Below are 15837 nucleotides of genomic sequence, written 5' to 3' on the forward strand. Positions count from 1 at the left end.
CGTGGCTACTTACTACTACATACTACAAAGGAGGGACAGGCCCACACCCTGAGGAGCTTCGCCCCTAAAATAGAAGCAAGCTATCCCGGAAGACGTCTTATTAGAGAGCTGCGTGATGATTGCGACCCGCAGTACTTGTTGTTCAATTAGTTCGTTAATTACCTCAAGCAACAGTCGTAGAGCTGATGCGGTGAACACAACCTTTGGCGAAAGGACAAGCGCTCATCATGCTATTCGCTTCATTATTAAGAAATTTCAGACAATGCTATAAATAATACTTTCTTCTAACACGAAAGTGTTTTATGCCGGGGTCCACCACGGCTCTGCTGACGTATTTCCGTCACGGATATGACGTTGTAAAATATAAAGACTAACAGTGGGCAAAGAAAAAAACTAGAAGTTTCGTCACCGGGAATCGAACTCACGACCGCTCGTTCCGCAGCGCGCAGCGCGAAACGATTCGGCCATGGACGACACGTTCTTCGCAATGCTAACGGCGAGCTATTTATATACACCATTTGCGGGTGGCTGTACTCAGAGATCTGTGTTAGTGTGTCTTCGTTATCACTAGCGAGATGGCGCGACGGGCTCGAAGAGCGTAGAAGAGCGCGCTTGAAAGGTCGTCGCTGTTGCGACGAGCGCCCGCGTCTACAGGGCGTGGTCGCCTGTACTCAGAGATCTGTGTTACAGTGTTTTTGTTATCACTGGCGAGATGGCGCGACGGGCTCGAAGAGCGTAGAAGAGCGCTCTCGAAAGGTCGTCGCCGCTGCGACGAGCGACCGCGTCTACAGGGCGTGGTCGCTTGTGCGGGCGCTTATCTCGTGATCGCGGTGGTTTGTACGTCTCGCGTTGAGAGCACGAAGGTCACTTGGCCCACTGCAGCGGCTTCTTTTGCGAAAGGAGCGCGGTGCTCACGCAGAAATAAGTTACAAATGTGACAGTTAGTTCGCTCTCATCCTCTGTATGTTCGTTCCGTGCGTCCTTTCTGCTTGAACAGCGCGTTGCAAGTTTCGAGCTGCTTGCCGTTCTTCGCGTGACATTACAATTTGTTGCTGTAGCATTCATTCCATCGCCCTTGGGGCGAAAGAATGCGCAACAAACGCTCAACTACGTCTGTGAAGACACGTTTCACTTTCGTGTTATACGGATTCCTATGACAGAGGGATCATCCATGTTTTTTCACCACTTGGGGCTTGTTTATGAATACAGGGGTATGATATGAGAGAAGTTGGATAGGTTCAACTAAGTGCTTTCAATCCAGCCTTCTGTGTCACACAAAGGAATAGGATGGTGAGAATGAGTGAGGCAGGGTGGGAACAAGAATCATGTCTCGTTACAATAATTAGTGTTGCACATCCTATTGTTCATTTGCAACCTGTATGAAACATTCGCAATGTAGGAGAGAGTTTCAGGCTGCTACAGTTTAGCCAGAAGTCTGTCCATAAATTCCGCACATGCTGAAGCACAGGAAAGTGTTTTGGCACTCGGTGTCTCCCAGAACGGGATGATCAAAACAAAAAACAACACTCAGAACCGCAAACCAGTGACCTGGTTTTCAACGGCGTATCAACTGTCCTTGTCACAGTGTTCGGCAAACGAGGAGCCAGGTTTATTAAGGTTTAATATTTCTGCGAAGCAGCAACTGGTCCATCTTCAACAGCGTCACTTATTACAGGATAGTACAAGCTGCTTGTTTACATACCCCGTGCCTCCTTTTATTGAGTACAAGGTGCACTGTTGAAGTGTGAGTGCGTAGCCGGGGTGGAGGGAGGAGAGGGCGTGTTCGCCAGCGATAGAAGAGCTAGCAGGAAGGATTAAATCATGTGTCGATAAAACTAGCGCTTGGTGCATTCTTGAACTTCAAGCATGTGCACAACGAAAATAGCCCAGTTGTCGCTAACAGCACAACGACTAATACTGCTTTCGAATGAGTAATCATCTTGAAACAATCGCTACACGTGAGCCAGTACTTTTATGTACCCTTCGTTTATGCATACTACGTATATAAATCATAGTTAGCCAGGGTACCCTATATCACTCTTTATCAGGATCCCCTACTTTCCGGAAGCGCTACCGGCGTAATCGATCAGGAGATCCGGGGCAAAATAAGTACGCGAAGCATAATTATGCATCATAACATGCAGCTTAACACTTTTGCATATAGTTGGCGCGACGTTCCTCCATCAAATTCTGAAAAGCCTTTGTGGAGTTAGCATCTTCTTCGTGGAAGTGTGAACGCTCCATACACGTTCCAGTGCAGAAAGTAGTATGCGAACGAGTTTTCACTGGAAGGCAATCTTTCCATGATAGCTTCCTTAAAGGTTTCCAGCAACGGCCAATTGTTCTGTGGATTAGGCCAAACGAGTAGGGCACCTTTCTTCGAGCCATAAAGACCGAAAATACGACCACGTATGTTGCGCTGACAATTGGTCAAGTTGGCATATGATTTGTTTAGAAAATGTGGCACCATACGACTCCAAAACATCACATTTACTTCTCGCCTGTCAAGATTTCTAAGTAAAATATAAAAGAGGAATGCTTGTTAGTTTTATTTAATGGACATATGTACCGGTATTTACAAAAAGAAAAAAAAACTTGGTATCTCGAATAAGATGTTTGCGAAAATCTCCAAGACGGCTTTTATGCGTAGTTTTTTTTAAGCAATTATCTTAGGTACACAAGAAATACAAGAAGAACAAGTGAGGTAGGAAAGAGCGCTCACCTTGAAGTCAATTTTCTGAAGAAAATCCAGCCACTTTATGCAGGTGAACGAAGCGTGCGCATGCGCAACAACAGCGTGTGATTGCACATGACAATGTTGGCTAAGAAACGAAAATTCTATATAGGATAGGTGAAGTGATGGTGTGTTCATGCATCGATCTGCAGCCTTCCTGATAAAAAAAATGCTCCTATTGTTTCTCTTTCATTCTTCGTTGTCGCTTTCTTCAGAAACATTGGCATTTTCTTTATGGCGGTGGCGCGAGGGATGATTTTTACACGCCAAATTCATAAGGCTTAGCTCTTGATGTTGAATTAATTATGTCTAGGAGCGTTATAATTCGTGGGCCTTCAAACCACCAACTCGTTGCGCAGTTCACATGTTTTGACGCCTGGTGCGATTGGACGCTTCTGCCATGCAATAGTAAGGTGGCGGTCCCACTCCAGTGTCAAGCGCTCGACATTTAGTACATTGTTTACTGGCGCACTGTGCTTGTTCTGCTCAATGGATGAACATAAGTTGTATTGCATTAGAAAGTTTACGTTCTCCGCTTTCCAATGACAGCTAGTATTTTCGCCTATTGTGGAGCGTTATTTCATGGCAATGAAAACAGTGTGAGCAAAAAACTTCGTTTTTCCTGTACAAGCGTCCGTTGTACTGCCAGTGCGGCAGAACTCTTCAATATGACGATATGAAATTTGTCGAGCCTTTTAATGAAGCGTTATGCAAGGTTTCAATGAAGAGATATTGCCAGTAAAGTAATTAAAATTTTATGCAGGCTCTAGTAAAAATGGACAAAACAATGAAAGTTTATGAGGAAATAACTTTTTTTTTCTGTTCTGTATAGAACAACAATATTGAATCTGTTTCCAGGCTACAATGTACTCTATCTCTACGTGAAGTTGTTTTGTGTTCTGATGAACAGTTCATGAAATATTACTACTTCAATTCGGCAATTTATGGCTCTACTTGGTCAGCATTACCACCGAAGGGGCAAAACTATCTAAAGCTGAAACTCTTAAATCTTCAATATTCAAGCAGCAAGCCTTTCTCCAGGTTTCTATGAAGAGAAAATTGTCGTAAGGTAATTGGAAAATTTGTAGGACAGCAGTGAATTTAGCTCATTTTTCTGCTTGCCAGTTTCGTGCAAATTTAACTTTTTTTTCTTTTACAGGCCAATTCACAACAAGTATTGCACATTAGCAGGACCATGTAGTGCCTTGTAATTACCAGTACTCACTAACTTTATGAAGCAGTGCTTGAAACAAATGATTTTCAAGAAATATTAAAGCTCGCAAACATTTTTTGGTAGTGGCGCCATCTGTGAAAAAAAAAACGACATCAAGTTGTTTCACGTCAGTTCCGACGTTCGTCAAAAGTGGCGCCTCAAAACATTACTTAGTAAAGAACAACAACGCATGTGTTGCGGGGAAGATAAGGAAACGGTGGAGCATGTTCTGATTGAATGTGGAGATATCCACCTAGGTGTACGTTTGGGCACGAGCCTTCATGAAGCCTTGGGTTTTAGGGACAACAATGGAAAGCTGAACACATCCGGTATTGAAACAAGAAACGGTTAGAGTATTGGTGGCAGAAAATGAGAGAGAAAGGACAAAAATAAACATTGGAAAAAAATAAGGACGTTCTGTCGTAAACGGCAGAGAATTGGGCTGAGAATTTACGTTTTTTTCTGTAGTAAGATAGATTAAATTGAAGCAGATACATTAGGCCAACATTAAGAAAAGGAAGAGAACAGGGAAGAAATATATATATATATATATATTTCTTTTTTTTGTCGAGACTGGTGGCACACTTGTCCCCGCGCCGTTATAAGGGGCCGCTCAAAGCATCCATCCATCGAAGCCGCCAAAGCACGGATGGGTTATTTCTACAGTGGCTAATGGTGAATTCCAGTGGCGGATTCGGAGTGGCCGACGAACTCTACGCCGGTGCACTCCACTCCGGCGGAGGGCAAGCGAAGAAAATCTGCCAATGGAACACAAGCGCCCTCGCCAGAGCAAGCGGTAGGGGGCGCTAGCGTACATCTGCTTCAGAAGCGCCCAGCATTCCTCGCGGTTCTCGCAGTTTTCGCCAGTTTTCGCATTCACGGGTGTGAGCGGAGATAACGGGCGCGATCGGACAGCGCATTTCATCGCGCACGCGGTAGGCCACACTCTGCGCATGCGCGTGAAGCTTGCTACTTCAGGTCGAATCCGCCCCTTTTAGCGGAGTAGAGAGAGCTGCTCCGTGGAGTGAATCTGGCGCAGGAGCTGCTCCAAATCTGCCACTGAAACATACAGGGAGCACCCTCAATCCGCCAATGGAACGGACAATTGCTCTGAATGGAGCAGAAGAACTGCTACCGGAAGTGCTCCGAATCTGCCAGTGGAATTCACCATATTGGGCTCGAGGAGATACCGTGGCGCCGCCATGCGGAGGCATCCCTGTGACGTGTAAGGTTGGATTTCTCCGCCAACCCTCTCCTGCACACCCCGCAGCCGCTTTCGCGTCTCTTTTTTTACTATTCTTGTTGTACTTCACTTCGACGAAATCAGTAAAATACTGCCGCGGCTTCGTTGCTGACTGTACAAAATGCTAAATAACTGCTCAGAATAAATGCTAAGCTGCTCATAAAGCCTCAGACAACCACATAACTGCCGGCGTCGTCTGCTATGGCCACCCTATGGAAGCCACGGGGGCCGAGCACGCTGCTTTTGTAAGAGGTAACGATCCATTCTGTGTCGAATTGAAGCATCGAATGGGCTTTAGTGCGTGCTTGCGGGAAGGAAACATTTTTGCTGCAAGAAATCCGTGCAACTGTGCAACTTTATTCATTGTGGGTTTCCATCTAAAAACGCAAATTTACATTCTTGTTTACAGGAAATTTACACTCCTGTTTAGCGCACATATACACAGCTCTATAAAGCACGACGCAAGCGGATTCTCCGATCTGTGGGAAGCAACCCAGTATGCTTAAAGCTGCATGCAGCCGCAACCTTTCTGATATGATTGGAGGCAAACGCAAGAGAGCCACACGCACGCGCGTGCCTCATTCAAAGTTGTATCGCTCGATAACATTTCACATGAGCACAGCTTTCTCTGCGGAACGATCTTAATATTTATCTGCTGATCCTTATATAGTGAGGTCGTCACGGTGCACATTCAATCACCATCGAGCCACATAGGGATGAAAATTGTCAATGATTGACTCAATTCTGCAACTTCTACAAAGGATAATAATAATAACATTATCCGGGGTTTTACGACCCAAAACCACGATATGATTATGAGAGACGCCGTAGTGGGGGGCTCCGGAAATTTCGACCATCTGGTGTTCTTTAACGTGCACCTAAATCTAAGTACACGGGCCTCTACCATTTCGCCTCCATCGAAATGCGACCGCCGCGGTCGGGATAGAACCCGCGACCTCCGGTTTAGCAGCCGAGCACCGTAACCGCTGTGCCGCCGCGGCGGTTCTACAAAGGAGCCAATCGCGATCGAAAAATACGGTCCTGATCGGGCTCGACTGCTAAGCAAATTCACCGTGTGCCCGCTGGCTATTTTACAATGTGAACTTGAATGAGCATGCTGCAAGGCGTGGCTTACCATGATATAAATGGCAGTGTTATGTTTCAATAAAAATACCAGCATCCAGCCTTTACAGCTTAATTGATAAGCAGTGTGAGACTTCGCGGCTGCTATTAGAAGGTTAATCAGTGTTTGAAGCTGGCTACGTTTTTGCCTGTAGCTTAAAGCAACATAGAGAAGAACGATTGACACTGGCTATGGGTTCATTCTGCAACTATAAGCAGGAACCCCATGATCTGAAGTCGAAAGTCGGACGGTAACCGTGTTGTGGGGAACTACATGAGGACAATTAAAATGGACACCCGGGGAGGGGGGGGGTGCAGACTATGGTGGAAGTTGCCTCGGCGAAACAGGTAACTTTCAGCAAAGACTATATATATATATATATACTGCATGGTTGGCAAAAAAAAACCGAGGATAGTGTTTATGAAGGATACAAAATGAAGTATAAAACTGATTAAAAATTACATCTAAGGCGGTCGAGCATGAAGAACGGGTCACTTGGCGAGGAATGACCAAGCACCATCTCCCCGAGTTGCCACGTTGTGAAAGGCATGTGTCGAGTCATACACTTGAGTGGCCGCTCAACATCAAATAATGTTTTCTTTCGAAAGCAGAAAGCTTGTTCTTATCTACGCATTTGGCGCCTTGAAGAAGCAGTTCGCGACAGCCGACCTCGCTATTACATCCTAAGATTCAGATTTGCCTGCTTGCCTATGAAGTTTCTAAACAGCCACGATGTCGCGCTTCTGCGTACTCCTGACCGACAGAACTGAGCGAAAGCACACGAGCCTCTTGGCTAGTCTCTGCTGCAGAAACCGCCACTGTCCCCCTTACAGCCGCATTAAATTCCTGTGAGCGCTACGATTAGCTATGGACAAGGGGAAGTTTCCTGAACACCAAGGACCTCTCGGCATCCTGCTTATATGAAGTGCTGGTAGTCAAAAAGCTGTTGCGATGCCGACGCCGAAGAAACGCTGTTTTGTGTTTGGGTCAGACACCTGCATTAGCCTCCCATACCACTTCATAATCGCGGGGAACACGCTCGGGAGGAAAAGAGGCAGCACAGCTCCCTCCCCCCCGCCCCACAAAACACGGTACAAAAAAAAAAAACCGAAGCCTGTTCAAGCTCACTCAGCAAGTCCCCGCAGCGCACGAATACAGTCATATGAGAGGCTGGTGGTAGAGTGTAGGATCGCGGAATATAGGCGATACCAGGTGGAGCCACGTCGCGCCTCTTAAATTCGGCGCGAATTTTAAGTCGTCCAGACTGAAAGTACACACAGCACTTTCAAAGCCTGTAAAATGGAAACCAGAGGTTTGACATGCATCACAATTATACCATAAAAATAAGGAAATAAGAAGGGAGGAAATGTAGCGGAAGAAATTAAGATAACTAAGCTATTTTCTTCAGGAGACAACAAGAAATAGCGAGGTGTTAAAATGTACAATTTTTATGAATATTTGCGTCTGGTTTGTAAAAAAATGAAAGCCCGAGGAAAATATCTGTCCACCACTTTTCCTCGATATACTAAAAATGAATGCAGTGCCGAAAACCCTGTGTAACTCTCACCAAATTTGGGCACGCTAGGGCTTCTCAAAATACGCATGTATTGCTGGTGAACCCTCTTAACCCCATGGGGCTGCCGAAAAAAAAAGAGATGGAGAGAGAGAAAGAAAGAAGGGAAGAAAGCGTGCTGCACTGTACGTAATGAATGCATAGTCAGCAGGTTAGGCTATTGTGCCGAGGATTCTAGGAATTGCTTGGTTGCGGGCCATTGTACTCAGGTGACTGTAGAAACGTTCTTGGAGTACACAAAAAACTTGACCTTGCCTCCTACTTTTCTTTTTTAGACTGGTAGGAGATTACTTGGAACCACGCTTACCTCTCGCGGAGAGGTGACGAGTGTTTAACAGTGTATGTGTGTTCGACTATTTCACGTAAACCGGTTGAACGATAGAATAACAGTGGACTTTTTTTCGGGGTACTAGCCTGCGCATGCGAAGTAGTGGTGACTTGACGCGCGGCAGGGTTTTGGGGGGTCACAGGGCCAAACAGCTTCTATAAATGTTGCACAGGGTGGCGACAGGTGCGAACTGAGGGGCACCTGGCAAAGAGCTTATGGCGGCGGCTCTATCCGTCCCTCCCGCGTTCCGCGTCTACCCCCCACTGCGCATGCGCGTCCCCTCCCACTCTCTCGCCATTCCTACGCTCTCCCCTCACTCCCCTCCAGTGGCATCCACACCCCCACAGAGCATGCGCGTCCTCTCCCCTCTTCTCTCCTACGCTCGCTCTCTCTCTCTCCCCTCCAGTGGCGTCCACACCCCCACAGAGCATGCGCGTCCTTTCCCTCTCGCTCTCTCCTCTCCTACGCTCCCCCCTTTCTCTCCTCTAGGAATCCTCTAGCGACAGGTGGTGCGACAGCTGCATACTCCGCTGGTGGCGCCACGGCAGTTCCGCGCTATGAAGATGACGGAGCGCGCGCGCTTCATTCTCTCCTGCGCAACGCCGCGATGAGCGCCAGCGTCAATGCCGCCGCCAATGTCAGAGTTAGCACCAGCAAAAGCTTTCAACAAGGTACACGATCTCCCGCTCAATCGAACCTTCTCTCCGCTGCTTCGCATCCACACATGGTTCCCTTTAGCGGGAGATGGTGTTATTTTTTAACCGGTGCATGGTGGATTACTTCGGAGGCTACGGGCCCCTAGTTTCGATTTCGGTGATCTCCACTGGAGGCGCTGTTCGGACCTGAAAGATGTAGTACTCGAAGATGTAGTACTAGAGAAATTCAATTGGAAGAAGGCCGAAGGAAAAATTCCTAAGCGTACTACTCCGGGGAGCAAGGGAGCAAAGGATAACATTCGCTCGTATAGACCGCTAACAATTACATCGGTGCTATACAGGTTGGCGATGCAGGCAGTAAAATTAAAAATAGAAGCGTGGGTAGAACAAAATGATATTTTGGGAGAACTTCACAATGGATTTCTTGGTGACTCTCTTGGTGGGTCAGGGTCGGCTCGCTCTAGGAGAGTCCCCTGACCCTCTAGGAAGAGTGCAAAGACTCTCATCGGGAGGATCACGTTACCACTCATAGGGAGTCAGACGACTCTTGTCAGTAACGCTCCTAGGGGGGTCAAGGGACCCACACCGAAGCATCAAGCGACTCCACAAGTATTTTAAGCTACTCATTTCATCCTTGCTCTACTTTTGCGCGACTACTGTTGAAAATAGTGGAGCATTCATTTTAAGCAAGTCCAATAATACTTGCCGTTCTGCCCAGCGGCTGTAGAAAAAGAATAGTTCAGTTCTAGCATTATTTTAAGAAAACTCGTCAAAACAACACATATTTTCCAACAAAGTTATATAGAAAGCGCGAAAAGATGGTCTGTGATTTCCAATTAAGAAGTTTGGGTATTCCTCATTTACATGCTTCTATGAGTATAGCCAACTAAAATGTGTGACTGTGATGTGCACAGTGTCATGTGGTGCTAAATGAACAGCAGAAATCGCCATCATGTTTCCATATTTATTCCTTGTGATTAAGAATAAATCAAAAAGTGGTGACGGCTTGAGGCATCAGACTTGTGGCTTGCTAGGTTGTCGCTCCTGTTCAGCGTGAGCACCATGAAAAACGGTATCTGAAAAGCAGAACGTGATATTATGATGAGAAAATGAAATTGCAGTAAAGGTTTGCAAAACCTACACAATAAGTGGTTCACACAGAGGCTAACAACAAAACAACAAAGCACATCCTCCGGCATTCAGCGGCATGCCGTGAGCGGTTATTGACCGCACGTTTTACAAACGTAACCCATCCTTAAATACTCAGATAAACAGATGCGAGTACTAGGGCCCGAACGACACCCAGCGCGTGCGTCGTCTACGTCGAGATCAGACATGTCATATGCTAGAATTAGCGCACATAAGTCCCACAATCACGTACACTCACTCGATTCTGTTATAGCGCCCAACGTCATCGCAGTGTATGCAAACCACGAAAACAGCAAACAGAAACGAGGGAAAAGAGTGCACGCCGACGGCCGCAACGCGCGCCGTCGAAAGTCTAGAGCTTTTTCACTTTACCGGCGAGGCGTGTCCAACTTGAATGACTACCGCGTACATTCTGGAAGCCACCGTACTATATCTGCACCTCAAACTACCGTCTTTAAGCCAACAAAAACCATTACATATAGTGCGCCTGAGCGTTCTGTACACAGGCTTTCTTGTTGTTTTTTTTTTTTTTCACGTTCCCACGCGCGGAAGCACGCAGCACACTCAAGGTCGATGGAAATATTATGAAGTAGACTAAAGTGCATCTCAAAACGACACCTTGCACCTTCAGTAGTGCAGACACAACGTGCGATCAGCAAGAAATGACGCTTGATAATTGTTTGCATCGCTCACTTTATGGGAGCTTGTATAGCAACGCGCATAACGGTGGCAACTCGTTAACTGACAGCTTTAGTTGGGCATCCGCAACAGCCCCGCGGATACAGGCTACTGTTGGAAATGGCTGGCAGATTCCGCAGAGCTGCTGCAGACGCCCAGCTAAAGCTGTATAATTAGTACCTACGAAAGCAGTACACTCACCGTTAACTGGCGCCCGTTGTCGGTGTCCGCAGCTCCATGAATATTCCGCCCTCCAAGCGTCCCTTCGTGCACGGAGCCGGCGTCAATACCACCGAAGACGCGCAACCAACTCATCCACGCAACGCATTCCAATAGACCAGGAGACTGAGAGTGACTGAGACGACTGAGAGAGGAGGGCGACGCGCCACCCCGGCGCCAACCCCGTCTGCGTCGCCGAGCAAGGCGCCACAACGGCGCCAAAGGGCGAGCGTGCGATATGTATGGCGTATTCGCAATGCCCATAGACTGTCGCGCCGCCAAGCAGAATTCAGGAGCGTCCTCTCGAGGAGGGTTAGTAGACGACAAAATGGCAGCACTACGCAGTCGCTCCCTTGTTCGGCTGTGCTAGCCTCAGTGTTAACGCGTTGGAAAAAAAGGAACACTACGACTTTGCATGTTCCCTGAATCAGTGAACAAACCAGGCCCTCCGTGACACGAGAAATCTGATTCGTTCTTGCCAGACGCAAAGTTTTCGTGAAAATACGTGGCAACTCGCGCTTTCAATGCTAGCCCAGAGCGTACACATACTATTAGCTTCGCGAGGCTTTCTGTAGCCACGTAGGTTTGTTAAATGTTATCGTCTGACATATTCAGTTGAAGCTTACCCTGTTTTACTTGCATATAGCATTGGTCAGTGTTTCTTGTAGTGCATGAGTCCCATAACACTGTACGCGGGCGGTCGCGCGGGCTCACGATGTGCTCTTGTATAACTGAGCGATCTCAAGTTGGCGACACATTAAAATAGAACCTCTATCCTTTGTCAGCAAAGCGCTGTTACGAATCGTGCGAGCGACGTTTCAATAGGACGCGTCTGCTCGACGCCTTTCGTGGAGCGAACACTTTCCACGCCGTCCTTCGCCAGTGTGTTGGTAGTGTTAGTGGTGTTAGGTTTCATAGCCACCGCTGCGCCGCTTGTTTTTGTACGTTTGTTGATAGGTGGCAGCACACTGCAAGCGATTTGCTTGTTGACCGGTTTGAGAGCAAAATTGGCAAAATGTTCGCGCCCAGATGTCTCTCTAATTGTAAACGTGGTGACGCGGAGTGGTCGAAGTCGTTCGGCGGAGGAAATTTTTCGGATTGCTTTCAGCAGTGATGTTGAAGGAAACCATCTTGACGACGAGGATTTTTCACTGGACGTAGAAGACTGTGAAAGCACCGAGAGTGACAGCGACGATGAACCACAACTGCTAACTCACAAGGAGCGAGTTGCACTTCACGCCCCCTCGTGCGTTAATGTTCTTTCACGCTCGTAAGTCACTTTGATTGTATTTAGTGTATCATATCCTTGAGCGAGATCAAAATAAAACCATAGTTCCTCTTCTGCATTGCATGTATGACAATTATTGTGGATATTATGGAGCGCCGCATGCCACCAACACGCTCGAGCTCGACCAGCGAAGCGAAATGGTTTGAGCGATGGACTGTGCATTCACGGCCACAATCCACGCCTCTCGGCTAACTTCTTCGACGCTGCGAAAAGCATACGTGTGCATTCTTTTCGATATTCATGTTTCGATCGTGCTGATCGAACCTGCAACATGCGAGTGAAGTGAATTGCACACGGCTAGAGTCTCAGCATGGCTGTGACACAAGCGCTACTGAATGGTATGTTAAATGCTTGTGTTCCGTTGAAGACGTAACTCTGCGTTCCCGACAGCGCAAGTGATGACGACGGTGTATTATGTTTGCAAACCATCACCACGTTAAACGTGTGGTCCCGTGCAGCAGCGATGGCGCTACTCGCTGGCGGCCTACTACTGCCGCAAATCCGTCAGGCAGGCTCGGTACGTACTATACCTCGGAGTGCCGTTCAGCTCATACGTCAATTCTAGATCATGCAGTTTTACGTAGCACGCACAGGATTTCGCGAAGCATCGTTATGCATGGTAACGGAGCTGAAATATAACCTTTCACACCGCAGCAAATAATTAGGTGGCGAGTCCTTGCACTTTCCATGGTTTGGGAAAGTATTTTAGTCTCATATCCATTTCAGCGCAGCTCATGACTTCATCCGGTGAAAGTGGCACGGGCCGTACGTCCGCACGTCCTATCTGTTCCTATGCTAACAAACGGGTGGACCCTCCTCCTGGCGCCATCTTGAAAAGCACGGCGCGCCACCTATAGTTCGTGGGCATTGCGAATACGGCGGCTCTTCCGTATACCGAAGCCAATTGAAACGCGCTTCAGGAGGGTCCAGTGACTCCTTCCCAAATGCAAACTCTTTTTTTCTGCCTGTACCTTCCAAAAGGGGTCAGGTGGACATCCGAAGAGAGTCACGGTTCCATGACCCTCTTTTGACTCTCTTTTTTCTTAGAGTGTAGCATCCAAACTAGATGATTCCGTTGTTGTCAAAATGTGCCGATTTGTGGATGATTTCTTAATTCTTGTTGACTGTGCAGAAGAACATTTTCATGACATAGGGCAAAAAACTGTAGCCACGTTCCAGAGCTCTCTGCAACCGTTGCAGTTGATTTGCGAGTTCCCTGTAAACAATTCACTGAGATTTCTTGATTTGGAACTTTCATGTTTTTCTTCTCATCTATGCTGGATGTATCGGCCAAGAAATGGTAAACCACTGTTGCCCTACAGCTCAGCGCATTCGAAACTAATCAAGCGCAGCATTGCAAACCTATGCCTTGCCAGTGCTCTGAAAAAGTCTTGCCCTGACGTCTTGCAACGTAGTTTTCAAGCGCAAGTAAGGCCGGCTCGAAGACGCCGGGTACCCTAAGACCCGTATTCTGAAACGCTCCTTACCTCAGTGAGGGGGTCTTAACTGCTTGAGGACGCTTTATCACGTATTCTGGAATCCTCCTTACTAAGGTTCCCTCACTGAGGCCCTCCTTGGTTGCTCCCTCAAGTTAAGGTAGCTATAGAGCTACCTTCAGGTCTCCTTACCTTGCTACTAGCACTGAAAGGGCGCTTCTCTGCAGTACTGTCAGCGACAGTGTATCCGATTTCTTATTTTCGATCGATGCCTTGCACTTCTGCACAAGCTCGCTCTAATTGTATCCTCGCGTCTTTGTTGGAAAATTGCTTGCCAGGCGTAATTTTGAGCGTGCGACCAAGCGATTGTCAACATTTTTCGTTAAGATTGCGCAGCGCGAAGAGGACAAGACATTTTACAGGAATAGAGAAAAGCTACTGAAGCAGGTTCGGCAAGGAGACAAATGGAAAGAGCGAGAAAACACCAACAAAAAGCGCCTTGTTGTGTTGCCGTACGTGCACAATGTGTCACATAGGCTGAAGAAGATTGGAGCGCGCGCCAACTTGCAGGTGGCTTTCTCGGCTCCCGAGAAGCTTCAGAAGTTGTGCAAAATGGTGAACGCTCAGCCCTCACGGGTTCCTGTGTGTTCTGTGAACCACAGGACACGTTTCGTCTCCTGCGCAGTGGGGGTAGTTTATTCAATCCCACTGACGTGTGGGAAAAGCTATATTGGTCAAACGGGCAGATGCCTAAATGACCGCTTGCGCGAACACCACAATAACGTCTTCAATACGGTCCAGGGTCACATCGGCATTCATTGCCTTGACTGCGGGTGTACACCTGGCTTCAATCAGAGCAAAGTGATGGCGAGGCATAGGGATCAGCTAAATCGCGAAGTTATTGAAGCTGATTTCATACATAAGTTAGCTAGGGGATAAGTGCGTTAGTGCTCCCTCTATTGCGCTTCTAAATCAAGAAATTGATTACCTGGCTGGGTTTTAGGGCACACGTGGTGATATGCGCGCTGTATTGGAGATGATGAGGCAACGATGGCAGCACCTGTACATCCTTTCTTTCTTTTCTTGTCTAGCGCCCTCTTCCTTGCCATGTATATCTGCACTTCTTATCGAAATAAAGACTAGTTGGAAGTCAGCGCTCTTTACCTTTGTTGTCTCGTCCCTTCCTAATCGTTCTATGCGCTGTTAACATTTTGAAATGAATCCACACCAACTTGCCCAAGCGTCGAACCCTAGGGCTTAGAATGTTCAACTTCTGGTTAGGCGTAAATTCTAGGAAAGCTCTGGCTTCCTCGACATCGGAACCAGAATTTGCAGCAAAAATGTAGAGAATGATGTTAACATAGCTTCTTCGACAAGTAGGTTATCATAAACGTGGCATTTGTGTCACCAAAGCAGTGCCCCCCCCCCCCCCCCCCCCCCATCCTTACACCGTCTACTTAGGGAAGCAAGCTTTTTTTTTTAGACTGAGCTTACAGCTCGCCGTTGAAGCTCCTGACGTGTTCTTTATTCGCGTGTAAAAAAAAAGCAGTTTCGCAGTGCGGCTGCGAAGGAATGTCCTTGTTGGGATCCTTGCCTCACCCTAGTGGAAGGGCGAGGGGTGTTGATGTACAATGACTCTGAGTGCAGTAGCGTCGTTTCCATCTGAGTTGGGGGAGGCGGTATTTCTTGGTAAATTGCTGAAAGAATGCAGTTCACTACTACTGATGCTTAAGAGTTAGAGGAAGAAGCAAAGGTGCGTCGCTACAATGTCCATTATGCGAACACCCGTGATGGCAAGCAGTAGTGCGGCTTCCCACAATACGGGAGGTACTGGATTCCAAAGCAGGGAACACCATACTGGGAGAAGTATTGAAAGGTCAGATTATATGAGTACCCGCACTATCGAGTGTAAGGTTCAGCTACCTCTATCCCCACAACAAAAACCGGTCCACGCCTGTCTGCACTTGACATCGAGCCCAGTAGGCGGCATTGTAGGCGGACACATGCCTCCGCTGACTCGTCGTGTCTTGGAAAGTAGAAAAGAGGGAGGAAACACTTACTTGAGCCGCAATGCCACCACAATAAGTGAAACATGCATGACAACTTTGTAAAGAATCAATACGGAAACGCTCTTTACCTCAGTGAGGGGGCCTTAACTGCTCGAGGACGGCTTATAGCGTATTCTGGAACGCTCCTT

The sequence above is a fragment of the Rhipicephalus sanguineus genome, chromosome 2 (assembly GCF_013339695.2).
Source record: "Rhipicephalus sanguineus isolate Rsan-2018 chromosome 2, BIME_Rsan_1.4, whole genome shotgun sequence".
NCBI lineage: Eukaryota > Metazoa > Arthropoda > Arachnida > Ixodida > Ixodidae > Rhipicephalus > Rhipicephalus sanguineus.